This window comes from Giraffa tippelskirchi, chromosome 10 (genome assembly GCF_054371585.1).
Source record: "Giraffa tippelskirchi isolate mGirTip1 chromosome 10, T2T-mGirTip1v1.2.pri, whole genome shotgun sequence".
Lineage (NCBI taxonomy): Eukaryota > Metazoa > Chordata > Mammalia > Artiodactyla > Giraffidae > Giraffa > Giraffa tippelskirchi.
This window is the reverse complement of record NC_137284.1, coordinates 13,415,328-13,441,873: the sequence shown is the minus strand read 5'-3', so window position 1 is coordinate 13,441,873 and position 26,546 is coordinate 13,415,328. Positions and strand designations below refer to the sequence as shown.

Genomic DNA, 26,546 nt, shown 5'->3' with positions numbered 1-26,546 from the left:
CACCCTGGGCACCCTGGCCTGCCCTGCGTGTCTCTGCACCTGGAGGCCATGGGCACTTCAAAGACCTGCCTCAGGTGACAGCCAGGATGCAAGTCCATCCTGTCCAGAGAGACCTATAATAAACAAGCCACAGAGAACTCTCAGTTGCCCGAACCAGAGGGGCGGCCAGCTCAGCACCTGAGCCTGAGGGTGAAGGCGGGGAATCCAGGTGGGCAGGGACACTTGCCAATGGAACAAGAGAGCTTCTCCCCCTTCCAGCGAGACTCCAGCGGGGAAGAGCTGCCCCTCATCCTCCTCCCTCAGAAGAGATCACCCTGATGGGAAAATAGGGACTTCCCTGGCAGTACAGTGGTTAAGGCTCTGTGCTTCCGATGCAGGGGGCGTGGGTTCGATCCCTGGTCAGGGAACAAGATCCTACATGGCCAACAAAAAAAAAAAAAATGAGAAAGAGAGAGGGTCCTAGAAGACTCTGGTCTGGAGAGGGGAGCCCTATCTATTGGCCCCACCTTCTCTATCATGTGTGGAGCTAAGTCGTTTCAGTCATGTCCAACTCTTTGTGACCCCATGGATAGTAGCCCACCAGGCACCTCTGTCCATGGGATTCTCCAGGCAAGAATACTGGAGTAGGTTACCATTTCCTTCTCCAGGGGATCTTTCTGGCCCAGGGATTGAATCTTTACAACTAGTACCACCTCTATCACAGGAGAAGAGTAACCCTGGCCCTCTTCACCCCTGAGGGGAACTTTAGGAAGGTAGAATGAGGCAGCAGCTGTGAGGGTCCCCAGCTCCTCCAGGGTCTATGGAGGAGGCCCTGCTCATGTCCAGATGATCAGTAGACAGACCAGCACTGATGGCAAGTCCTGGAGGCTTGAGTAGAGGGGCTCCACCAGACCCAGCATGAGCAGCGCTGCGATGTGGGCAAAAGGAGTGTTTGTCCCTCCTCTCCCAAGGCCCATGACCCCCTCCATCCAAGCCTCTAGGGCTTCTCCCCCACCGATGGGGACCCCATCCAGGAGACACCTGCCTTTGGAAAAGCCACCCAGAGAGAACACGATACTTAGTCAATCCACATCGGCACCAGTGGAAGTTCAACCGAGGGATTTCTGAGAGCGACAGTTCTTCCATTCGGCCTTGAACCATCACAGTCTCTGGTGAAGTCGCCAGGCTCCAAGCCGACATAGGTAACCATGCGCTCTCCCCCTCGCTGCTTTCCTCCTGCATCTGTGGTTTGTGTTTCCTTCCCACTGACCACAGACGTGCTGTCGCCTCTAGGTCCATTCAAAGCACAGAAGGCAAGAGGGAGGTCCAGGAAGGAGAGCAAGGAGGGTGGGGGGAGGTGGGTGGGGAGGGCAGCTGCTTCTCAGCAATGCATTTTGGGGACAAGGACACCCTTGAACGCTATTGGTTTTGTGCAAATTAAACCAACTAATCCACGTCCTGTGTTGGCCACAGAGACTACCTCACATCTGTATGCCTTACCTACAATCTGTAAAGCTAATTTGTTAAACAGCTTTCTTCTCCCATGGGAAGGAGGTCATTGGTCACAGAAGATTGATTAAGCTCTTGGAGGATCAACATTAATGAAAATCAACACTGCCTAATGAGTGTTTTTATGGCTGCCTCATAAAAAAAAAAAAGAATTTTGAAAGAAGAAACAAATAAACAAAAACAGTCAGAAAGGCCAAGAGCCTCCCCTCCTGATGTGTCTCAACCCTTGTAACTCAGTAGAGTCCTAAACCACCTAGAAAGCCCCTGGTCTATGCCAGCCTCTGCACCCCTCCACCCAACTCTGATTCAGGTATCAGGCCTGAAAAGTTTGCTTGTGTGTACACTTTAGTTCCAAAGACATGTCCCTCTGTTCAGGCCAGCTGCTGTGCAGAGAGAAGGGGACTTCTGGTAGGAGACGTGCGGTCTGAGTGCCAGCATCATTTACTGTGTGACCTTGGGCAGGGCATCTAACCTCTCCTACCCTGTTTTTGCACGTCTCTACAATGGGATGCTATTAGTTTCCCCTGTGCCTCCCCCAGGAAAGTTGTTGCAGTGAAAATCACAAAAGTAATGTGTATAGAAATGTTTTCAACCATCAAGGCCGAGGTAAATATGATTCTTGTTTTAAGGCACTGCTGGGTAGCAGGAATAAGCCAAAGGAGGGACTCGCATACACCGGGTTTGAATCCAGGCTCAGAGGCTGGTTCACCAGCTGCATGACCACAAGCAAGCTACTTAACCTTCCTTAAGCCATGATTTCTCCAGCTATGAAATGAAATCATCACAGCTTTGTACTTTCAGAGGTGGGGGAGGATCAAATGGAGTAATGAATACAGTGTGCTTAGGAGAGAACTTGGCATGTGATGAACAGTTCAGAGACAAGAGTCGTGATTAGGGCTCTCATTCTCCCCACTTCACCAGCTAGTACCAGCCTACCCACGGACCAAATTGGTTGGGGGGGGGGCGGAGATCCATGGATCCACACGGACACCACACGGAATCAGCTAGCTGGGCAACACCAGCTCCCCTTGGGGCCCTGGGCTCGAGAGCAGGGAAAGAGTGGCAAGGGATTCATGGGGGTGAGAGGAGGGGCAAGAGGGGAAAAAACAGGGCAGCTCAATTGTAAAGGGAAGACACCTGAGATGTCGCCAAGTAACTGTGACTTGGAGGATGGTTTAAGGGAGACGACAGGTAACTATTCTCCACTGCTGTACCTGTAACCAGAAAACGAGCTTAAACTAAGAAAGGAGTATTTTATATGAAGATGTGAAGACCTAAGAGGGGGGTAAAAGGAAGGAAGGAAGGGAGAGAGGAAGGGAGGGAGAGAGGGAGGGAGGAAGAAAGTAAGAGAAAGAAAGAAAGATGTCAGAAGGAACTTCCCCCCCACCCAAGGATGCTTCTTGTTAAATAAATATATAAAGAAAATGAATCAGTAAAAAATCTGTTCTCTCCTATTTTTTCCATTTTGTTTTTCCAGTTCTTCACATCTCTAATTTTACCTAAATGATAATTTTATGAGCAAATCAAGTTATACATAATACATTTTATGTTTCTTCTTAGCAAAATGATTTTAGATATGTAAATTGTACTACAGAAATAAATATTGCATGTTATTCTAATTTTTCACCAAATTTACATTCCCCCTCCCATCATATTCTCTAAACCTCTATCTCTGATGGTTTGAACATTTCTAAGACCTTGACATTTATACATTTAGCTTGGGTCTAAGAGTGAAATGACTTCACGAGAGGCTAGGTGGTGCAGTCTGCTACCGCACAAGTTCATAAAACCTCTTTGGCAGATATCATTTTCATCTCTGGACCAGGGGTGGGTATAATTGCATGGAATCCCACAGAATGGAGCCTGATGGGCCTTCTACACTTCTGTGGCAAGACTTTCAAAACCTTTCCATTATTTAGACCATCTTCTCCATGTTCAACCATATCTGAAATCCCACTAAGACCCTGCCTCCCTCTCTGAGGAATATGTCCAGGAAAATGGATGTATGAATTCTCCCCAGCCCTCAGGGCAGAGAGGCGTGGCAGCTGTCTTGGCGGTATTTCTAGAACTCTCTGTGCTCATGATGGAATCAAATCCACGGAGAAATCTAGGGAGGCTGTACAGCCAAAAGCTGTGTCCTCTGATCCCCCAGACTGAATTCTAGTTCATCTTCTGAACACCCTGAGTATTAAACACAGCTAATTAATTAATTTACAGAGAGTTGTGTCATTCAGTACAGTAGCTGCTAGCCTTCTGTGGCTATTTAAATTAATGAAACTAAATAAAGTTAAAATTTCAGTTCCTTGGACGCACTGGCAACATTTCAAGTGTTACCTGGCCACATGCAGCCCACAGCTTCCACACCAGGCAGCACAGATAGAAAACATTTCCATCATCACAGAGAATTCTACTGGACAGCACTGACCTTGAAGAAAATTGTAAGTGAGGACGCTAGTCATTGTTAAGTGCCTGCCATATAACAAGATCTCTTTCATGCAGTGGCTTATTAAATTATTGGATTATCGAGAGTAAACGGCATCATGCTCACTTTCCAGCTGAAGAATTAGAGGCTCAAGATGGCTAACTTACCCAGAGTCCCCTTTCTTGTTCAGTCGCTCAGTCGTGTCTGACTCTTTTCGACCCCATGGACTTTGCAGCATGCCAGGCTTCCCTGTCCTTCACCATCTCCCGGAGTTTGTCAAACTCATGTGCATTGAGTTGGTGATGCTGTCCAACCATCTCATCCTCTGTCGTCCCCTTCTCCTCCTGCCTTCAATCTTTCCCAGCATCAGGGTCTTTTCCAATGGGTCAGCAATTCGCATCAGGTGGCCAAAGTATTGGAGCTTCAGCTTCAACATCAGTCCTTCCAATGAACACTCAGGACTGATCTCCTTTAGGATGGACTGGTTGGATCTCCTTGCAGTCCAGCAGACTCTCAAAAGTCTTCTCTAACACCACAGTTCAAAAGCATCAATTCTTTGGTGCTCAGCTTTCTTTATAGTCCAACTCTTACATCCATTCATGACTACGGGAAAAACCATAGCCTTGATTAGATGGACCTTTGTTGGCAAAGTAATGTCTCTGCGTTTTAATATGCTGTCTAGGTTGGTCATAACTTTCTTTCCAAGGAGCAAGTGTCTTTTAATTTCATGGCTGCAGTCACCATCTGCAGTGATTTTTGAGCCCCCCAAAAAATAAAGTCTGACACTGTTTCCACTGTTTCCCCATCTATTTGTCATGAAGTGATGGGACCAGATGCCATGATCTTAGTTTTCTGAATGTTGAGCTTTAAGCCAACTTTTTCACTCTCCTCTTTCACTTTCATCAAGAGACTCTTTAGTTCTTCTTCACTTCCTGCCATAAGGGTGGTGTTATCTGCATATCTGAGGTTATTGATATTTCTCCCGGCAATCTTGACTCCAGTTTGTGCTTCCTCCAGCCCAAGGTTTCTCATGATATACTCTGCATACAAGTTAAATAAGTAGAGTGACAACATACAGCCTTGATGTACTCCTTTTTCTATTTGGAACCAGTCTGTTGTTCCATGTCCAGTTCTAACTGTTGCTTCCTGACCTGCATACAGATTTCTCAAGAGGCAGGCCAGGTGGTCTGGTATTCCAGCTTGTGATTCATCCAGCCCAGCATTTCTCATAATGTACTCTGCATATAAGTTAAATAAGCAGGGTGACAAATAGAGTCCCCTAGTTGGCAGCAAAACTGGTGAATCTAGGACTAACCTTGAGACTCTGCTATAGTCTTATGATGACACCAAAGGCATAAGATGGAAGCACAGAGCAGGTGTACGTGGGCTCAAAGATGGGAGATGGTGAAAGATTGGGGCAGAAATGCAAGTAACTAACACTCACAGAACAAGCGGACTCCTCTCCTGACTATGCACCTCCAAGGTGAGAAGCAGGAGCTGCCATTGCCATGGATAAGTCAGTCCTGCTTCACACGGGAGGAAGCAGTGAGCGGTCCTCAAGACCACATGGTCTAGGACCTGGGGGATGGAGAGGGGAGATAGTGCAAGACAGCGATCAGATAACATCACTGGCTGAAAATTCATCATCACAGAGGTCCTCCAGGTGCTCCCTGGGCTCAGTCCTCTGTCACTGAGGCTGGAGAGGAACTTCTTGACATTAGGACAATGAGAGCAGGTCCATTTAAGAGAAGTCCATTACCAGTCTCTTGCTGGTAGAGACTCAAGAGCATGGGTCTCATGCTCTGAGAAGTGTTGCTATGAAAACAGCTGGACAACAGGGTCCATATGACCTGTTTACAGAGAGCTTCAGCAGCCAGAGTCAGCAGGAGCAGCCCCATGCATCCTCGGAAGAGTAAATAATGCCTGGTACCACTCTTCTGAGCAGCAGTGCTGTCGGCCAATCAGAATAGCCCAGGAGTAACTGCAACAGTGTTCTGAGGCTCTGAGTGGCAATGACTTGTGGCCATTGATGGTCACTGCTGCAGACATCACAGTGGCCATGGTCAGGGGTCCAAGATACTTGGGTTGAGGATGGATGCACAGTGGTTGTAACCCTAGGGAGTCAGGGATGGAGTGAGAAAATGCTGCTGGATGATGAAATTATATCTATGGTGTGCTTTGCAAAGAGCACAGCTTACAGTTCGGGTCAAAGAACTATATGGACACAGGGTGTATGGTTGATGGTCTGTCTTCCCTACTACATCTCCTTAGAAGAAGGATCCCTGTGTAAGCTACCCTTTCCAGTCCCATCTCCATTCATAGAAAACAGAAGACGGTGAATGCCCTGTTTCTTAATGCTCTCCCAAACCAGAATTCCTCAATGTTCACTTCATGGAAAACTAGTTCTGAAAGATGTTAATGGGTGTTTTTTTAAAAAGAGAAGGAAATAAAGAAAAGAAAACCTTCCATGGTCAACTTAGTTTGGAAAGTGTTAGATTAAACAAGGTTCAACAGGGCAATTTACTGTAGGATTTCTCTGAGCCTTTTAAACGATAATGAAGGGAATATAGAAAGCAGCACTTTCTATGCCTAATTGACCATGGAATCCTTTTTCCACAGAGCTTCTTTGGGGATATTGTTCTGTAGAAGCACCTATCAAGACCTCTAACTTCAGCTCACTATTGCAGGCTTTAGATAAAGCAAGTATGCCACTCTGGGACTGATTGGACAACCAATGGATTGCACTGCCATATAAAACATCACTGGAAGCCCACCATCCCGGGGTTTATTTAACCATCTAGGCAACTAAAAGGTGCCTCACCTGTATTAATGTTAGTCCCAAGAATATAGATCTCTTCCTTCTGTTTCCATACCAATGATACAATGATTATTAGCCTAGTAACCAGCCAAATTCATCAGCACTTTAACATTGAATTAATATGTCTACTACTATTTTGAGCATCTGCTATGTGCAAAGTATTGTGTTATACAACCTAGAGGGAAAAAGAGAGATTTGTAAGAGATGAAAAGGTTCTCCCAGCTCTCCAAGAATCTGAAACCTAATTAGGGAAGTAAGAAAGGGACAACTTTGCCCCCAGGATGTCTGTTGCCCACCGCTTCTCACAACCCCACCTTCAGATGCCTTCTCTCTGGTCCCTTTATTCAAAGATATTTCCCCAAATCCCTTCATTTTCACAATCTCCACGGAAGCTAGCTCAGTGTTTTGGGGGCTGTGTACATATGTATTATTCATATGCTCGCTTGTTTCTGAACAACTTATGAAAACCAACTAGAGATTAATTCACAAAAAGTAGGCCTTTTTCCCCTTTCCCTCGACAGGACCTGATCTGTTTCTCTGCACAATTTTATTGTCTGATTGGGTTTCTGCTCTCCCCCTGCCCGAGTTCTGTAGAAAAATCATGCCTCTTTAGTATGGCTGCCACACATCTTTTCATGTGCCTGAAATATACACCATTGTGTTCCGACTTTTGTTTTGTGCAGAATCCCTTTCATGCTCTATCTTCTGCAAGGTCCCTCTGTCTTGGCAGCCAAAAACACTTGTGTTTGCAGCCAGGAGATTTCTATTGTACTTTGCACATCGCAAGTTTTTTGTTCAGCGAGGTGGCCTTTTGTAGTTGAGTTTGCTAATGTTTCCAACTGAAAACAGACACAGCTACACTTCATCAGCCTCTTTCTTCTCAGAGACATGCTTGTCAGGTCCACTGAGGAAGCCAGGACGCTCCCTGCTCAAGAGGGAGAAGGTGGGCTCAAGTCAGCAGCAAAAGGAACCCGAGCATCACTCACCCAAGATGGAAGTGACAGAGGTCTTTGGTCACTGGGAATGTTAATCTTCTGAATGGCAGACGCTTTCATCTTTCTCCTACGTGGGCATAGGCCCACTGCTCTTCCTCCACAGCTTCTCTTCTCTCCTCCTGCTCTGGGGTGCCCACCATGGTGTGGCTCCTCTGATTCCCAGCAGAGCTTGTGAATAGGGTTCGGAGACCACGAGGTCCCTTCCCTGCCCTACTCCCTAAGCCTCACTTTCAGTTATAGACCCAAACCAAGGGTGCCCACCATGGTGTGGCTCCTCTGATTCCCAGCAGAGCTTGTGAATAGGGTTCAGAGACCACGAGGTCCCTTCCCTGCCCTACTCCCTAAATCTCACTTTCAGTTATAGACCCAAACCAACTTCGACATCACTGTGGTCACAATATGTCTCATGCCCCAGCACCTCACACCCAACTGATAGTTGGGATTTTGGACTCAAAAAGTGTCTATTGAATGAATAAACCCACTAACCTCATGAGGGCTTCCCAGGTGGCGCTAGTATAATGAGCCCACCTGCCAATGCAGGAGAGGTAAGATCCATGGGCTTGATCCCTGGGTCAGGAAGATCCCCTGGAGGAGGGAATGGCAACCCACTCCAGTATTCTTGCCTGGAAAATTCCATGGAGAGAGGAGCCTGGAGGGCTACAGTCTATAGGGTTGCAAAGAGTCGGACACGACTGCAGTGACTTAGCACAACCTAATGAGACCTGGCATCCCAGGCTTTGAAGCAGACGACTGGGCATGCCTGCCGCCTCCCATTCAAGTATCATTCCTGTCACTCCTCACTGGCACCATTCTGCAGGAAGCTGGGAGGGAGGGCAGTGGAAGTGGCAGAGATTGTGGTCTGTGACGTGGAGGGGCAGTCATGAAAAGGCATTGACCCATGGGGGCACAAGGCAGGTGCACACTCGATGCATCTGTTCAGTTATGGAAAGGCACTCTTGGAAATCACGACATGAGAATCATCTAAGTCAATCTGGCCTTGCACAATGGTCCCAAACTGCTTCTCTCCTGGAGGATATGCATGTGTGTGTGTGTGTGTGTGTGTGTGTGTGTGTGTGTGTGTGTGTGAGAGAGAGAGAGAGAGAGAGAGAGAGAGATCCTTCTGATTTGCTATCTCAAATCAACTCTCACTTTTAGAACTTTCTCTCCTTTTACAATTTTTTTAAATACATACCTTTATACAAAAGATGGTCATTTTCTTCTTCTCCTCTTCCATGTTTTCATTCATTATGCTATGCTATTCTTCACTATGTTCTAAAACACACTTTTATATCCACATCAATGTGCACTGAAAACTTACTTTCCTTTCTTACATTCCTTCCTTCCTCCCTTCCTCTCACTCTCTCCCCCTTTCTTCCTTTCTCTCCCTCTCTTTCTCCTCTTGTTTTTTTCTTTCTGGTAATCTTGACTCTACCTGCTCCTTTGACTAATTACAGTTTATTAGTTGTTATGGCAACTTCAGTTGCTCTCAGTACCTCTCTCGTGATGTGGCTGCAAATGAAGACACCAGCAACATAAAGATGGATTTTACTCTCCCCCATCTCTTCCCCAAGCACTTCCCCATCCTCATCATTAGCTCTACCTGATAGTTCCCAGCTGCCTCCTACACCCAAGTAACAAACAAGCCACAAACCAGGTAAATAAAAGGCTCTGTCTCCTGTTTGTCCACAGTATTACTTCCCATTATAACAAACATGGAACAGTGGAAGGTTGAGCTGGAGGAGCAACTCGTGATTTGTGGGACCTTGAAATACATGGGATCTTTAGAGGAGCTTCTCAGAGCTGGAGCAGCAGTCACCCCAGCAGGCCAGTTGTGTTAGGGGAGACAGGTGGCACCTTCAGCTCTAATTCTTTCTGGCTTCACTTTCTGCCATTCAAGCCCTAAGACCCCCATGGGACTACACAGATCACTGCTCACTAGAACTACCTCATTCCCCTGGTGCTGGCTACACTCCAGACTGAATCAGGACCAAACTGTCTACCTATCAAATTCATAAAACGATCTCCAAAATTTTCACTATATGGAGACTCCGTGCTCCATATCTCTTTAGGAGTGCACTCCATTTCTATATGTCTTTCTAACAAGTTATTTTGCTGTCACATTGTCTCTGACATCTGTCACCTTGGTATCTAAGCATTCTGGCAAATTCTTGAGGCTAAAAACAAACACTTAAGCGGGAATGGGGAAGAAAGCTCTCATCTCCATAGGGATAGAGCAGCACAAAGAGGCTATGATTCTCCAAGGTCATTCTGTGCAAAGACAGCAAAACAGCCAAGAAAATACTATGCAATCCTACTTCCAGGCCCTGACCTCCATAATTCGACACAACTCCATCTGAAATCAGTGTCTCTGTGGGAAGTACCAAATGAGATTTTGTAGCTGCTGGTCATAGGCAGGAAGGCATCTTCACAAAAATCAAGCATGCCTCCTTCTCTTCCAGGCTCCGGATTTGGCCTCTTTTTCACTGCTAGGTATTCAAGCCCTCTTTTAACCTGAATATTCAATGACATTAACTGAAATCTTCAGAGATTTTATTCATTTATCAAATCATTAAATCATTATTAATTGTTCCACAAGCAAACAAATGTTGGCGATGGGTAAGGATTTGTAGTCTAGAAAGACAAGATGAAATATACATGGGAAAAAAATGTTTACCAAGAACCTACTGTTTGTTATTTTAAACTCTGAAAAGAGAGCAATGGATAAAACCCACAAGTATTCTGTTCTAATGGACCTTAGATAATAATGTGGAAAACAGATGAAAAACAAACAGATAGGTAAGCTCTATTACATTAAAACACAATACGAGATGAAATGTGATAAAACATAACAGGGAAACAGATGAAGTGCTTTCAGTATTTTTTTTTTCACATGAGGTTTATATAGCTGAACCAAAAGTACAATCTAGTTTCAGAATTTGGTCTATAACACCCCAGATTTCCGAACGTAAAATTTTCTTCTCTAATAAGCAGATACTATTACAATTGTTGCATTTGTCCATTGGTGACCTATGCAAAAAAAGGGACTTAGCACCTATAATAGGTTAGACCAAAAACTTTAGAAGAACCTAGAGGCAGTTGAAATATAAATGGCCCAAATCTAGCAATGAATGGGTAAATATATATATATATAGAATCTGTGAGATCTATTGCATCCCACTAGCCACCTGATGGACTGCTATCTAAAAGAGAACGGAATTTTCTACCATAATTATCCAATCAGATTCCCTTGTAGTTGCTGAAAATCAAAGTAACAACCCTAACCTCACTGTCTTTAGAAGTGAGATTTTAAAGTTTTTTTTCAATATTAAAATATTCAGGGATTCATTAGGGTGGTAATTTATCTTCCAACATTTATTATTTCCTTAGTCCACCTTATCTGTCCCTGTGATTCAGTCAATGGGCAACTAGAAACTTTAGCTCCTCAAACAAATGACTTCAAAGAAACTTACTACACAGCTGCATTGCATACTTTCTGCTGACCAAAAAGTTGCCATTGAAAATAGTCACCACCTTTCATGTGTAGAGAGATCCAGGAAAATAATGAATGTTATCAACATTCAGAGGATGTATTTGCTGAAAGCATTTTGAGCAATGGAAAAGTAAGTAAATTCTGAAAGTGGCTGATATTATCATCTTAACAGCAGAAGAAGGAAGGATGAAAAGAAAGAAAGAAAGGGGGGAGGAAGGAAGGAAGGAAGAGCGGAGAAAGAGAATGAGATGGAAAGAGAAAAAGAAAGAAAAGCATATGAATATCCACAAGAATTTGAACCAGTTTTGAGACTTTCAGTTTTAGCTTCCCATTGTACACAACTATACACCTGAGTAAAATGTACAAGGAAATTCTTTGTAAGCAATGGACAGCAGGAAGCACAGAACCATGATCCTAGAGTGAAGGAAGACAGACGAGGTGAGCTTCTCATTTCCATATGCTCTCTGATGAGGAATGCTTTTCAGACAACAGCACAGGGAAGTGGAGTTCAAGCAGAGCTCTCTGAAAACAGAGATCAGTGTTCAGGACAAGTGATGCTCCTCAAATTTGCAAGGCAGGATAAAGGAGAGAAGGGAGATACACAGAAGGGTGACCTCAAAAGGGGTGCACTCCACAAGACCTAGCAGAGAGTGGGTGCTCTGGCAGATGAAGGTGAGTGGAGATACAAGAGTCACACAGTTCTAAGAAATAGTAAAATATCTCACTGAGAAACTTCGGCGTTCCATTGAGACATCAGAAACATCATACCTTCAGAGTAAAAGCCATGCTCTAAAATATGAGCCACACCCTAGAACTAAAGACAAAACTGAATTGGATCCACCCTAATAAAGAAAAGAAAAAATAATCCTAGCAGGACCAAAGGACTCACCAATAATTTAACTACTAACTAGAATAACATTCAACTCTGTCTTTAAAAGTTGAGCAAAATCCAGACTCCTTACAATGTGTCACTGATAAGGTCCAGCAAACAATAAGAAACTAGAATCGATGCTTTTGAGCTGTGGTGCTGGAAAAGACTCTTAAGAGTCTTTTGGACAGCAAAGAGATCAAACCAGTCAATCCTAAAGGAAATAAACCCTAAATATTCATTGGAAGGACTGATGCTGAAGCTGAAGCTCCAATAATTTGGCCACCTGATGTGAAGAGCCAACTTACTGGCAAAGACCCTGATGCTGGGAGAGTGAGCACAGGAGAAGAATTGGCAACAGAGGATGAGATGGTTGGATGGCATCACTGACTCAATGGACATGACTTTGAGCAAACTTCAGCAGATAGTGAAGGACAGAGAAACCCGGAATGCTGCAGTCCATGGGGTTGCAAAGAGTGACACATGACTTAGCAACTGAACAACAACAACAAAATATGCAAGGAAAATGTTACCTATAAGCAAGGGAGAGAAACTAGTCAATAGAAACAGACCCTAACATGACCCACATGTTAGAATTTGTCGACAGGGACTTTAAAATGGCTATTAATAAATATGTTCAAAGGTAATAAAAATATAACCAAAGTAAATATAGAAAAGTTTAAGGAGAGATTTAAAAGAACTAGATGGAAATTCTAACACTCAACTACAATATCTGAAGAGAAATATATTGAATGGACTTAAGAACAGATCAGAGATTTCACAAGAATGGGCCAGTGAGCTTTGGCAGATTCATATTTATGAGTCAGATAGTAAAAAATCTGCCTGTGATATGGGAGACCTGGGTTCAGTCCCTGGTTTGGGAAGATCCTCTGGAGAAGGGAATGACTAACCACTCCAGTATTCTTGCCTGGAGAATTCCATAGACAGAGGAGCCTGGCAGGCTTCAGCACACGAGGTCACAAAGTGTCGGATAAGACCGAGAGACTATCCAAACTGAAGAAGACAGAGAAAAAGACTTTTTTAAAATAATATACAATCCATATTCTGCAAAACAGTCACAAGTGTTGTAATATACACATAGTTTATTGCCAGAAGAAAAAAAATGGAGAATAAAAATATTAAAGAAATAATTACCAAAAACTTCCCAAATAAACCAAGAATTCTGACCTTCAAACCCAAGGCCAGTGAACACATGTAAAATTTAAAAACAATAGCAAAAACATAAGTACATCATATTTAAATTGCTAAAGTTCAAATATAAATAGAAAATGTTTTAAAAGCCAGCAAAAAATACATTATAGACAGAAGAACAATGATACAAATGACTGATTTCTCATCACAAACACTGAAAGCCAGACACAAAAGAGCAAGTTCTATAAAGTAGTTAATGAAAAAGAAAGCAAAACAAAATCCAAAAATTACCTAAAATTTTATATTTAGAAAAATAATCTTTAAAATAAAAGTGAAAGGAACATATTTTTAGGTGAGTAGAAACTAAAAGAATTCATGTTCAGGAGGCTTCACTACAAGATGCTATCAAAGATCTCCAGACTGAAGAATGGAACTTCTGATGTACAAGAAGGAATGAAGAGCCTAGGAATAGATAAATACCCAGATCAATAGAAATAACATTATTTTCCCTTCTCTTAATGCATTTATAAATAGCCTTGACTTTTTAAAATACTTTTTTAATGTATTTTTTGGCTGTGCTGGGTCTTTATTGCTGTGGGCAGGGTCTCTCTAGTTGCTGCAAGCAGGGGCTCCTATGGTGCTCAGGCTTCTCACTGCAGTGGCTTCTCTTGTTGTGGAGCAAGGGCTCTGGGGTGGGTGGACTTCAGCAGTTGTGGCACATGGGCTCAATAGTTGCAGTTCCTGGGCTCTAGAACCCAGGCTCAGTAGTTGTGGCACACAGGCTTGGTTGCTCCATGGCATGTAGGATCTTCCTGACCCAGTGATGGAACCAGTGTCTTCTGCATTGGCAGGCCAATTCTTTACCGCTGAACCACAAGGGAAACCCTGGCTTTGACTTTTTAAAGCAAAAATAAAACAATTATTTTCTTGTTTTAATACATTCAAAAGTAAAATAAGTGACAACAATAGCAGAAAAATGAAGGTAAACAGAACCCTTATAAGACATGTAATGAGGTGCAATATTAACTTTAAGTAGTTGGAGAAGTTCATTCCTAGAACAACTCTGAAAATATACAATGACGCATGGATAAAAAGCCAACAGAATAAATGAAACTGAATTCTAAAACATTGGACAAATTGAAAGAAGGCAGGGAAGGAAATACTGAGAAACAAAACAGAAAGATGAAATGTGGAAGATAAATAGCAAGATGGTAGATTAAGTCCAAAATCATCAATAATTGCACTAAAAGCAAGATGGTCACACACTCCAATTAAGGGAAGAGATTTTCAGGCTGGGTGAAAAAACAAGACTCAATAATATTTTGTCTATAAGAGATGCTATTTAAATATAAAGGCCCTGATACACTGAAAGAATAAGAATGGGTTAAGATAAATCATATAAGAAGTAAGCATAAGAGGCCTTGCATAGCTATTCTGATAACAGGCAAACAGATATCTTGACAAGGAATATTACCAGAGACAAAGAGAGAACTATCACAATGATAAAAGAGATCAATTCTTGCGGAAGATAGAACAATTCTGTCAGTGCTTGTAACAATAGAGTGTCAAAATACACAAAGCAGGAAATGACAGAAATAAAGGGAGAAGCAGAAAAATACAGAGATTTTAAAACCTCTCAATTTGAAATTGTTAGAAAAACTAGGGGAAAAAACCAATAAGGAAGTACAGCGATTTCTACAACACTATAAACTGCCCTGATCTAATTAAGATTTTTAGAACAATACAACTCCAAAACTGTATAGTATATGTACATATATACTTACATATGCACATATGTACACATATATGTCAATATAGACTACATATTGGACCATAAAATAAGTTTCAATACTTTTCAGAAAGTTGAAATCTCACACATAGGTTCTCTGACAAAGAACTAAATAAGAAACTAATAAAAATAAATCATGTAGAAATCATCCAATATTTAGAAATGAAGTGACATGCTTCTAAATAATCCATGGATCAAAGTATAACTCATAAGAGAAGTTAGAAAATACTTTGAATTGAATGATAATAAAAACACAACATATCAACATTTATGTGACACCTCTAAAATAGTGCTAGGAGCAAAATTGTTACTTTAGCATTTAAAGTAACAATTTCGCTCCTAGCACTATTAAATGCTCCTAGCACTATTAAATGCTCCTAGCACTATTAAATGCAAAATAAATTTTAAAATAAGTGATCTAAGTTTCCATTATAAGAAGCTAGAAAAAAAGAGAATGTTAAACCCAAAATAAGTATTAATGGAAGAAACAGAACAAAAGATAACTAGAAAGATTGATAAAATTGAAAAAACTTGAATAAGATCAATACAAAAAAATAGAGAATAGTTTAATTGTCACTATCAGAAATAGAAAGAGGATTACCACTACATTTGCACAGACCTATAAACAGGAAAACAAGGAACATTGTAACAACTTTATGCCGATAAATTTAACAACCTAGATGAACTGAACAAATTCCCTGAAAACACAATCTTGTAAAACTGACACAAAAAACATGGAAAATAAAAATAGCCTATATCTAGCTTTTTTAATGTGAAATTCATGACCAAAACAAAAACTTACAGTCCAGATAGGTTACCAGTAATTATATGACATACTTAAGAAATGATAAAATCATTCACAAACTCCCTCAGAAAATGAAAAAAAAAAAAAAAGACCATGTTATATTTAGTTCACAAAGCCAGCAAAATCCTGATTTCAAAACTGGCCAAAGACATTTCAAGTAAGGAAAAATTGTGAATAGCCCCCCTGAACATAGACACAAAAATCCTTCCCAAAATATTAGCAAATCAAACCCATCAATACACACGAATTTCAAATTACGACCAAGTAGGGTCATATATACCATTATACCAGGAAAACAAGTAGCTTTAGCATTCAAAAACCAACCAATATAATTCATATTAACGAAGAGAAGGTGAAAATTATATATTATATCAATACATAGTCATTTAAATTTAAAAATCATTTGTCAAAACTTAAAACCCATTCATGGTTTAAACTGAGCAAAGTAGGAATAGAAGGGAACTTCTTAATCTGATAAACACATCTACAAAAAACCCTATGATTAACAACACACTTAATGGTGAAATACTGAACTCTTTTCCCTTTATTTCAGGAAAAGAGTAAGAATGTTTCTTTTAACTTGCTATTCATTATTGTACTAGAGGTTCTAGCTAGAAGACAAGGAGAAATGAAAAGTAAACAAAAAGCAAAAAAAAAAAATTGAAAGAAATTCATAAGTATTATGAGAGTTTATGTAGAAAATCCTGAAGAAACCACCAAAAGAAAAAGCTATTAAAATTTAGAAGTGAATAAAAGTCACAGGATACAAGGTCACCATGTCAGTATACAGCATTTGGATAATGAAGTCTTAAAATATCATTTGCAAAAACATCATGATATGTACAGCACTTAAGAATAAATTAGCAAAGGATGTGCTGAAGATCTACATTGAAAACTACAAAATATTGCTGAGAGATTAAAGAAATATAAATAAATGAAGAGATATACACTGTTTGTGTATTATACAAAGGGTCAATATTGCTAGTGCCAATTCTCCCCAAATTTTCTATAGAGTCAATGAAATCTCAATAAAAATTCCCGACAGACATTTTATAGACATTAACAAGTTGATTCGAAAATGTATATGAAGAAAAGGGAGACTGGAATAGCCTTTGCAATGTTAAGTGAAAGTGTCAGTAGCTCAGTCATGTCCGACTCTTTGCAACCCCATGGACTGTAGCCTGCTATGTTTCTCTGTCCATGGGATGCTCCAGGCAAGAATACTGAAGTGGGCAGCCCTTCCCTTCTCCGGGGGATTTTTCCAACCCAGGGATCGAACCTGTGTCTCCTGCATTGCAGTTAAATTCTTTACCATCTGAGCCACCAAGGAACTCACAAAACCTGGTTTCCAAGCTTACAAGTTTTCACTGGGGTGATGATTCCATAGGTGTATATACATTTCAAAACATGTTGAATCACTCATGAGAACTGGGCCCATTTTACCACAATAATAGCAATAATAAGTAATTATTATTTATGCCAATTTCCTATTGGTAGACTCCCTCACAAGAAGGGGAGGGTACGTGGCAGTAAGTGCAGGTGATAGGAGGCAAGCACAATGCAATGACTCTGATGGACGTTGCTGTGTCAGCTGGCTTAAACCGAAAAAATTTACCCCAGAATCTCTTCTTTCTATATTTCCAAGTTGGAATTGGCCAAAACAAGAATTTGCCCAAAATCTGGAAGGCAGAAGTCATACCATAGCTAACAGACTCTGAAGGTCGCCCTCATCAGATGGGGTGATGAGTCGCCCAACAGGTCTCATAGCTCTCACCCGCTCCTCATCCAACCCTCCTTCTCCACTGCTGACCCTGCTGACCAGCCACAGACTCGGGCTCAGTTCCAGACACTTGCTGAGGACCCAGAGGGGCAGCCTCGTAGAGCAAAGTGTCCCCCAGCAGGCCCTTGTGTTCCCAGGCTGGACATGTTCTCAGCTTGTCTGGTTGGTTGCTGGCTTCTTTTCTCTCCCTCCAGTTTTCTTTCTGACCTTCTCTTTGCAAGTTCCTTTCCCATCGTGTAAGATCTGATGGCCAAAATAAATCTCTTGGTCCCTACACTTATAGTGACCCTGGCCCTCTGACTGTGATCGCGTCCCCCCTTCACCCCTGAGGTCAGAGCAGATTCACTTAATGAGGTGATGGGTGATGCGGGCTCAGTGTACTACATGCAGGCGGGGGACAGGGCACAGCCCTGCAGCAAACCACCTACTGCAGAGGTAGGAGTCAAGCAGGAGAGTAAACCTCAGGTGAGCTCTCACAGCCATCAGAGCATCTGAAAATCATAAGATGCAGCCTCGTATTAAAATAGGCTTCCCCATGAAGCTGCCTGATACAGATTCTGATTGCAAAAACCAAGGTCTCAGGACACCCTGTCTTGGATCTGTGAGGAGACCAGTCCACATAACTGAAAAGTCAGACAAGGTGTCAGGAGAGGGTAAGGTACCTGCGTACAGAAGCAGACGCTTTTATTTATTTAAAAAAAAAAAAAAAGAAAAACCCATGCACATCTTTTTGGTCAGAAAAATAAAGAATCGTTTATCAGAAACAATTAACCAGGCCTTTGTATTCAGAAAATGATGGAATCTTAGAAAAAGCATCTTACATTCTCATATATATATACAAATTTTATATATTGATAGATAAATGTATATGGCACCCATCTGCCTTTACATTCTCTAATGTACATACATATTCAAGGTGACTTTTTTTGAAATACAATACTCTTTGCAGAATGTTCAAACACATATCAGGCATGTTGTAGATCAAACAGCTGCATTGGAAAGAGAGTTGAACAATATGGCCTTTAACATCCTTTCCAACGCTGAGATTCCCTGTAATATAATTTGTTATGTTTGTTTTAAAAAAAAAAATCACTCTATTACATTATGGTCACACCTCATAAAAGGCACTATGCAAACGAATGTGGATCTTTGTTATGAATAATAATGTTCTGATTGTCCTTTTCGTAGAAGCTCTAATTGCTTACTTAATTCCACCCACTCTCATGGTGAGGTCAGATAAGCTCTGGTGGGTGCTCCTACAACACCCATATCTTCTCTTTCACTTTGAAGTAATCATACTTGGTTGTTCAATGTCCAAAGTTTCCTCAAAGTCTTCAGTTCCTTAATTGCTTAGGTATTCCTTGATGGCTCAGATAGTAAAGAATCCACCTGCAATGCAGGAGACCCGAGTTCAATCCCTAGGTCAGGAAGATCCCCTGGAGAAGGGATTGGCTACCCACTCCAGTATTCTTGCCTGGAGAATCCCATGGACAAAGGATTCTGGTGGGCTATAGTCCATGGGGTTGCACAGAGTCAGACACAACTGAGCAACTAATGCTTTCAAAGACATCAAAGGAGAAATATGCAAATTTTTTTGAACAGAGCTGGGCAATCCAGTTGGCTGAGGTGTATGGTCCATAGGGGGAGTGGTGGGAAATCCAATGGTGACACTGGTCAGGTGAAAAGAACCTTCACTGACAGGTGCAGTAGGCTGGTAGATGGTCCCAAAGACACAGAAACTCCCATCCGTGAACCCTGTTACTTTATTGGCAAATGTGACCTTGCAGGTGTGATGAGATTATCTTGGGTTAAGCAAGTGGACCCTAAATGTGTTCACAAGAGTCCTTATAGGGGGAAGGCTGAGGGAGGTTTCAGTGTAGAAGAGAAAGAATGTGAAAATGGACCAGAGAGAGGGCCAGAGATGCTCTGCTGCTGACCTTGAAGATGGTGAAGAGGCCATGAGCCAAGGAATGCAAGGGGCACAAACCTTAAGAGTGGAGAAGGCAGACGACTGTCTCCTTTGGAGCTTAGGAGGGAGCACAGCCTGCCAGCACCTTAGTTTTGGCCCAATGAACTGCATTCCAGATTTCTGAATCCAGAATCTTAAGAGAACAAACGTGTATTATACACAATCACGTTTATGGTAATTTGTCTCAGACACCACAGGAAATGAACACAGCCAGATTAAGACATTAGATTGTTATGTGTTAGGCAGTGAAGGGTCATTAAAATTCAGGTAGAAATGGATGGAGAGAAGGCAAACATGAGGAGTGTGTGAGAGGAAAAAGTAAGAAACCACGGCTTGATTTTAGAAATAGGTTAAATCTCCCTGAGTATTTTTTTAGCAAAGCATTTTGGTATCCTCTGGAATGAAAGGTGCAGGAGAAAATGTAATAACGCTAATAAATATTCTATGATTTTCCTGGAACATGTCCTCGGGTGAACTACAAGGCAGCTCTAAATGTTAGGATAAGAGATGTGGGAGGTTCAGCAGTTTGGGGTCTCGAGGGTGCCATAGAAACCATGACTGTGTTTGTCTGGGTTCCCTGGGGACTGTCATCCTCACATGTCTTCCCCCTCAAACTGTAATTCACACAGGAGCTCAGAGGGAGGGGAGGGGGTGGCAGCAAAGGGCAGAATTGAGAGCTGTTTGAGGCAACAATAGCAGGACCAGAGTGTCATGAATTATTTAGCAATTAACCAAGGCAGCTTAAGACCCATCCCAAACACTGAGCAAGCAACCACTAGGTTAATCGGCATGGATTTGTCATGAGTGGGCAGCTAGACCCCCAAAAGTATACATTGGGGACACTTATTCATACTCGGGCTCCAAGACCTGCTAATTCATCTCCCTCGTATGTCATAAAATGACAATTGAGGTTCCTACCCCCCAAAAGCTGATTTTTAAACCAGAGATTTGAGGTCCCAACACTTCTGATTCTTCATCATCTTCTGAGGGGTCCTTAAGGACTCAACAGGTGGCGCTAGTGGTAAAGAACCCACCTGCCAATGCAGGAGATGTAAGAGACACAGGTTTGATCCCTGCATCAGAAAGATCCCCTGTAGGAAGCCATGGCAACCCACTCCAGTATTCTTGCCTGGAGAATCCCATGAATGGAGGAGCCTGGTGGGCTATAGTCTACAGGGATGCAAAGAGTCAGACATGACTGAAGTGACTTAGCACGCATGCAAAGACTCAACAGAGGCCTTGACCTTGGATATAAAAGAACCCCACATTCCAAAACAAGAATATTCATTTTCTATTCGAGCTGAGGGGAACCTTGGCAGTTGTGTCACACAAGCCTCTAATTCAACAACCAAGAAAGCATACAGTCATGGAAGTCAAGCAACCTGGCACCAAAACCCCTGATTTCCCAGCCAGGGATGTGGCTCCTGGACCACAACCCTGAAGTTAATTTCTCCTTGGGAGCAGGAGACTCATGCATCATTGGGGCTAAAGTTTTGGGGACTTATGAACCCACATATCCTTGTCTTCTGGAGAAGGAAGGCCTTGCTCCACAGAGTCCTGGCTTTTCCTTCTGTGTCAGGGTCCACTTTGGAGCTGAGATCACTTATAAGCGGAATTAATGGAAAAGGAGCCATGAGCATGGACTCAAACAGACCTGCATTTAAATTACAGCCCCGTCGCTTACTTATGTGCTGTGTGATCACAGGCAACTCATGTGATCGCTCTGATCCCCGTTTCCTTAGGTGTAAGTATAGAATAATAATTCCTACCTCTGAGTTGCTGTGAAGATTCGATTGGGTGATACGTGGAACACAAAAGCACGTAATAGAATGCTTAGAATACTCCAATGTGGGATGAGCACTTGCTGTGTCTGAGTTTGAACGAGTTTTCAGGAACACAGGATGAACACAAAGGCTTCCAAAAATACTTTCACTCACAGCCTGTTGTAAAGATCTTACATTCCGCCATTAGCAATATAAAGTCTAAAAGAACTGTCGGTCTCTGGGAATTCACATTAAAATAAAAATACCCCAGACACTGAAATCGATTATTAACACTTCAGCAGGAATTAACTGTTCGGAGAAACAATGAAGGTCCTGCAGAAATAAGAGAAAAGAGGTAAAAGTGAGGGGAACAGAGTGAGTTATGCTGCACGGAACCAAACTCCTGTCAAATTCTGTTTTCTTTGGACCAAAGGGATTTCTAAATCCAGTGGGATTTCTAAATTCTAAAACAATCCTAGAAGCAATGTTTTTTAATTTTCTTGTTTCCATGTTTTGCAACAGTTAAGACTGTTGACAGGGAGGAAGGGCAAGGTCTAGATACCTCCCCTAGATCTGTCCACTAGTTTCGGCCAGGAGTCTGCCTCCGCCCATTTCCATTATTTCTTCATTTGGTACATCTGACCTTTTGCGACATGACACACACTCACCAAACTCTTTGGCAGAAACAGTGATAAAGCAATATCCTTCACTTGAAGAGATCACCTTGGAGCAGAAAATACAGATTTGAAGCAAGTCATTGGAATATGATGTAATCCCTGGTTTACAGAAGCAAGAACTCTAGATGGAAATAGGGAAGGAAAGACTTCTTTCTGGCTGGGGAAGGCCTGGAAGTTTGCACAGAGAGGAGACATTTGAGTGTTGACATTGACCAAACTGTGGGTGGGAAGAAAACTCCAATGGAATAGGATAGCCTGAACTAAATTAAATGGAATTTTAATTTTTTAATTTCTTTTAAAGAGAGAAAGAACCTTCTATTTTATTGTATTATTTTGAAAAATATTTTATTCATTTATTTAGGCTGCACTAGGTCTTAGTTGTGGCATGCGGGATACAGTTCACTGACCAGAGATGGATCCCAATCCCCCTGAATTGGGACCATGGCGTCTTAGCCGCTGGACCACCAGGGAAGTCCCCCAATGGGTTAAGTGCCATATTTCCCAAACTGACTGATCACTGGAATTATCTAAAGACCCTTTGGAAAATGTTCATTATCAGATCTTGCCCTAGACACGCTGAATTAAAATCTCCCAACTACGGGTCCTAGAAACTGATCATTTTCTCCAGTCTTCCAGGTGATTCTAGCAGGAATGTTTGGGAACCACTGACTTTGGATACAATACAGATAATGCAAGTGACTGTCTCTAGCTCACAGTTTGCTGTGGCCACCCGCCACCGATGCCCACCAGGCTTGCTCCTGGCAGTTACATGCTAGTCCACGCAGGTGGCCCCTTCATGCAGACCTGCGTCTCTGCCCCCGAGCTTCCCCTGGCTGCATGCCTGGCCCTCAGGGCTGACAACCCAGGAGCATGCGCTACACTTTGGAACTGACTCCGAGCTGCTCACGGAGACAACCTCTCACTCCTACACGCCGTATAGGTTTCGGTCCTTCTCTGTTCACTCACCCACCTGCACCCTGGCCTCACCTCCATGTGTACTCACACTCAGATCCTTTCTGAAGTTCAACTTCTGGATGAGCCACACCTAACACACTCACACATGGCTACTGCCAGCCTCACCCTTGCACACCCTTCAGTCTTGGATTCCCAGAGAGGAATGACTACCCATCTCGCCCAGATCAGGTGTCCTGGAGACGACATTCCTCTATGACAGTGTTTACTACCTGTGACTGTGGGCATTATGAAGTACTAGGGTTCTATTTCCATGCAAGGAAACTGAGACCCCAGCTGGCAAATGATTCACATGAGGCCTCACAGAAAGGAGTAACCCAGGCTTGAACCTCAGGTTTCTTTGTTCTTAATAGCAATGGTTCTGAGAACCTGATGAAATGTGTATGTCCTCTCCTTACTCCTTCCCAGGAAAAAAATGCAGACACTGACCTTCTCATAAATGTACATACATTTCAGGCTATTCATGGACTTCATGTGTGCCCATGCACCCCTGTGGGAACAGGATGCAAAGATTCACAGAAGAAGCCTAGTGCTTCTGTTCACCCTTCCCCCAAGATCTCACTCAAGGCCACACAGCCCACCAAAAGCTTCTCTCTGTCATTTTGATTCAGAGCATCAGTGGACAGTGTGCTTATCAACACCTGGTCATTGGTGCAACCCCAGAGAAGGAGAGAGAACGGCTCTGCTAGCTGGGAGCATCCATTCACGGTCAGCATTAACAACCAACAATCAAACCATGAGAAATCAAGTAAACAACTAAATCTATGGCTAGATTCATTTTCAGAACCCAGGCTGCAACAATCACAGACACCCAATAAACAGTGGCCTTTCAATGCAGAGGGTGCCAAAAGACTTTCCTTTCAGAAATACATATCTTTCTTCACTTATCAGGGAAGACTTTCTAAAGGTGCCAGTTCATGTGATATTTGAAACAGGAATGTCTCAGCTGATGCTCTGACAGTGGCCATTCTTCAAGAGGCAAAAGCATAACCAGGAGCAGGAATGGCTGACCTAAATCTTGGTTCTTAGCTTGACTAGCATGGGGACCTTGGGCAAGTGACTTAAACCCTGTGTTGCGCTTTCTCCATCTGCACAGTGGAGATGAAAACAGCACCCACTTTATCACACTCTCATGGAGGAGAAAGGAGTTGATATGTACACAGTACAGAGAAGAGTGTCTGACTCTCACCAAGAACTCAGTACATAGGAATGGTCTGTCCTGGTCTGGGTCCTCTGGGAAGCAGATCATGGGCCAAAGCTGATGTGATAACCCTCATAGGGGAGGGGACAGGCAAAATGCCAAGAAACAAGAATGAGAGGAGAGGAAGAGAAACGGAAAAGGAGGAAAAACAAATAGAAGGTCCAAGGTCATATGCTAACAAGATGACCACAGCTTCACAAGGAAACACTGCTGAGTCTTTATCCCAAAGGTCATCTCCAAAGAGGCCACCCAGAACCACCACATTTAAGGATAAGCCATTGGGAAGAAAAAGACTGGCTGCTTCATCTCCGTTCTCCTCATCGCCAGTCCTTTATTGGTCATAGTTCACCTCGCAGAGAATGACCTGTGTCCTGAGCTCAGGTCACTTCTGGAGAAGCCAGAGCCTCCATGCATCTGGTCAGTTCAGCCTTGGACCCAGGAAAAGGCTTGGGGACTGGGTACAGGGATGTGGGCGTGGGGACTGTGGAGAGGACAGCAGAAGTGGTCAAATTGTTGTAAGACCTCACAATAACTGGGTCCGCTACACTTATTACTGTTGTTCTCTCAAAACTGTTATTTTCAAGCATGTACCTTTACCCTTTCCTGACAAGAGGTTACTTTTTATCCACCTGGTTTTGAAGAGAAGTTTCTCTCCCATTTTCTGCTCCAGTACCAGAAAGACGAGATGAAAACTTCCTCCAGTGAATTGAATCTCAATTCCATGAAAGGACCCCAGTGAATCTCGGAGAGGAAATGGATTTGTGGCCAACAATCATATGTGTGCTCGAGATTACTGGGGGATTTTCGTTTTCCAGTTCAGGCTTTCTCCACACTGAGTTTCAGAACTGAGTGGGAGCCAGAGAAGTGTCTACCAGAAAAGGAAGAACCCAGGCCATGGACTCTCCGTGCCGAGAACAGAAGCGGGATGTGAGACCCCAGAGTATCCAAGCCAGAAGCACAAATGCTTGTGCCAAGGGCCAGTGCCCCCTTGGGGTCTCTGGAGGCAGACTGTGAGGCTGAGCTGGGGTGCAAGATGCCCAGTAGGGATCAGCCACAGAGGAAGAAAGAGGTGAAAGCAGGATGGGCAGAGGGAGAGAAGGGAAACTGAGGCAGGCGCTCTGGCACGAGGGGTGCCTGTTAGGGTACCCTACGTGGGCCCCACCTAGCTCAGGCACCAGCAAGCGACGTCTCAGTGAGATGTGACCTCTGAGACGTGACCTCAGGTGAGGCCACGGCATCAGTCAAGGTCCACTCTGAGACACTGAGAGTGGGATTACCTGTCCCACGCTTGGGCAGCAAGTCCTTCCCTGAAGGGCACCCGGATGATGTGACTCCATGTCACTCACAGGCCTCCCCTTTGCCACATGGATCTGTTTATCCAGGTATGTTCAGGGAGCATCTCCTCCAAAACTCGGAGACGGGGGAGAGGGGGAGTGTGCTACTGTGCTGGAGGAGACTCTTGAGAGTCCCTTGGATTACAAGATCAAACCAGTCAGTCCTAAAGGAAATCAACACTGAATATTCATTGGAAGGGCTGATGCTGGAGCTGAAGATCCAATACTTTGGCCACCTGATGCGAAGCGCTGGCTCATTGGAAAAGACTCCAATGCTGGGAAAGATTGAGGCAGAAGAAGAAGGGGACAACAGGGTATGAGATGTTTGGATGGCATCACCCATTCAGTGGACATGAGTTTGAGCAAACATCGGGAGATAGTGAAGGACAGGAAAGCCTGGCATGTTGCAGTCCATGGGGTCGCAAAGAGTTGGGCAGAACTTAGTGACGGAACAACAAAAAATTCCTACGTAAATGAAATCCAGGCTCTTTCAGGATGGAAATGTAGCTGCAATAACTATTTTAATGTCCTCCCAATTGTTTTGTTGAAATCCTAACACCCAGTGTTATGGTAATAGGAGGGGGCCCTTTGGGAAGTGCTTAGATCCTGGGATTGGAGTTGCCTGAATGGGATCAGTGCTTTTAGAAAAGAGACCCCCAGAGAGTTCCTTGCCCCCTTCTGCCAAGTGAGGACACAGGGAGAAGACTGCCACCTCTGAGCCAGGAAGTGGGTTCTCACCAGACCCCAAATTGGCCTGTGCTTCGATCTTGGACCTCCCACCTCCAGAACTGCGAGAAATACACCCTTACTGCATATAAGCCAGCCAGTCTGTGGTACTTTTGTTAGAGTAGCAGGGTAGACTACGACAGTAGCCAAGTTACCATTAAGTGTCCGGTTGGTCTCCTTGAGGGATGGGGCCACTGTGGAATCTCAGCATGAATCTCTGCGGCAGCAGGCTGAACAATTGGCAGTGGTGGAAGTCGGCCTTGGGGAGTGGGTGTCCGTGTTGAGGGGCCCATGTAT

The 26,546-nt window shown here is 43.3% G+C and overlaps 1 long non-coding RNA gene across 1 annotated transcript in view; it reads right to left on the bottom strand.

The window, feature by feature from the left end:
• Positions 1–23,135, bottom strand: part of LOC145523557 (uncharacterized) — a 66,875-nt gene extending 43,740 nt beyond the window's left edge. The window contains exon 1 of the long non-coding RNA XR_014066701.1: positions 23,020–23,135. This is a non-coding gene — a long non-coding RNA (uncharacterized LOC145523557). The remainder of the gene's footprint in view (positions 1–23,019) is intronic.
• Between the last annotated feature and the right edge of the window lie 3,411 nt (positions 23,136–26,546).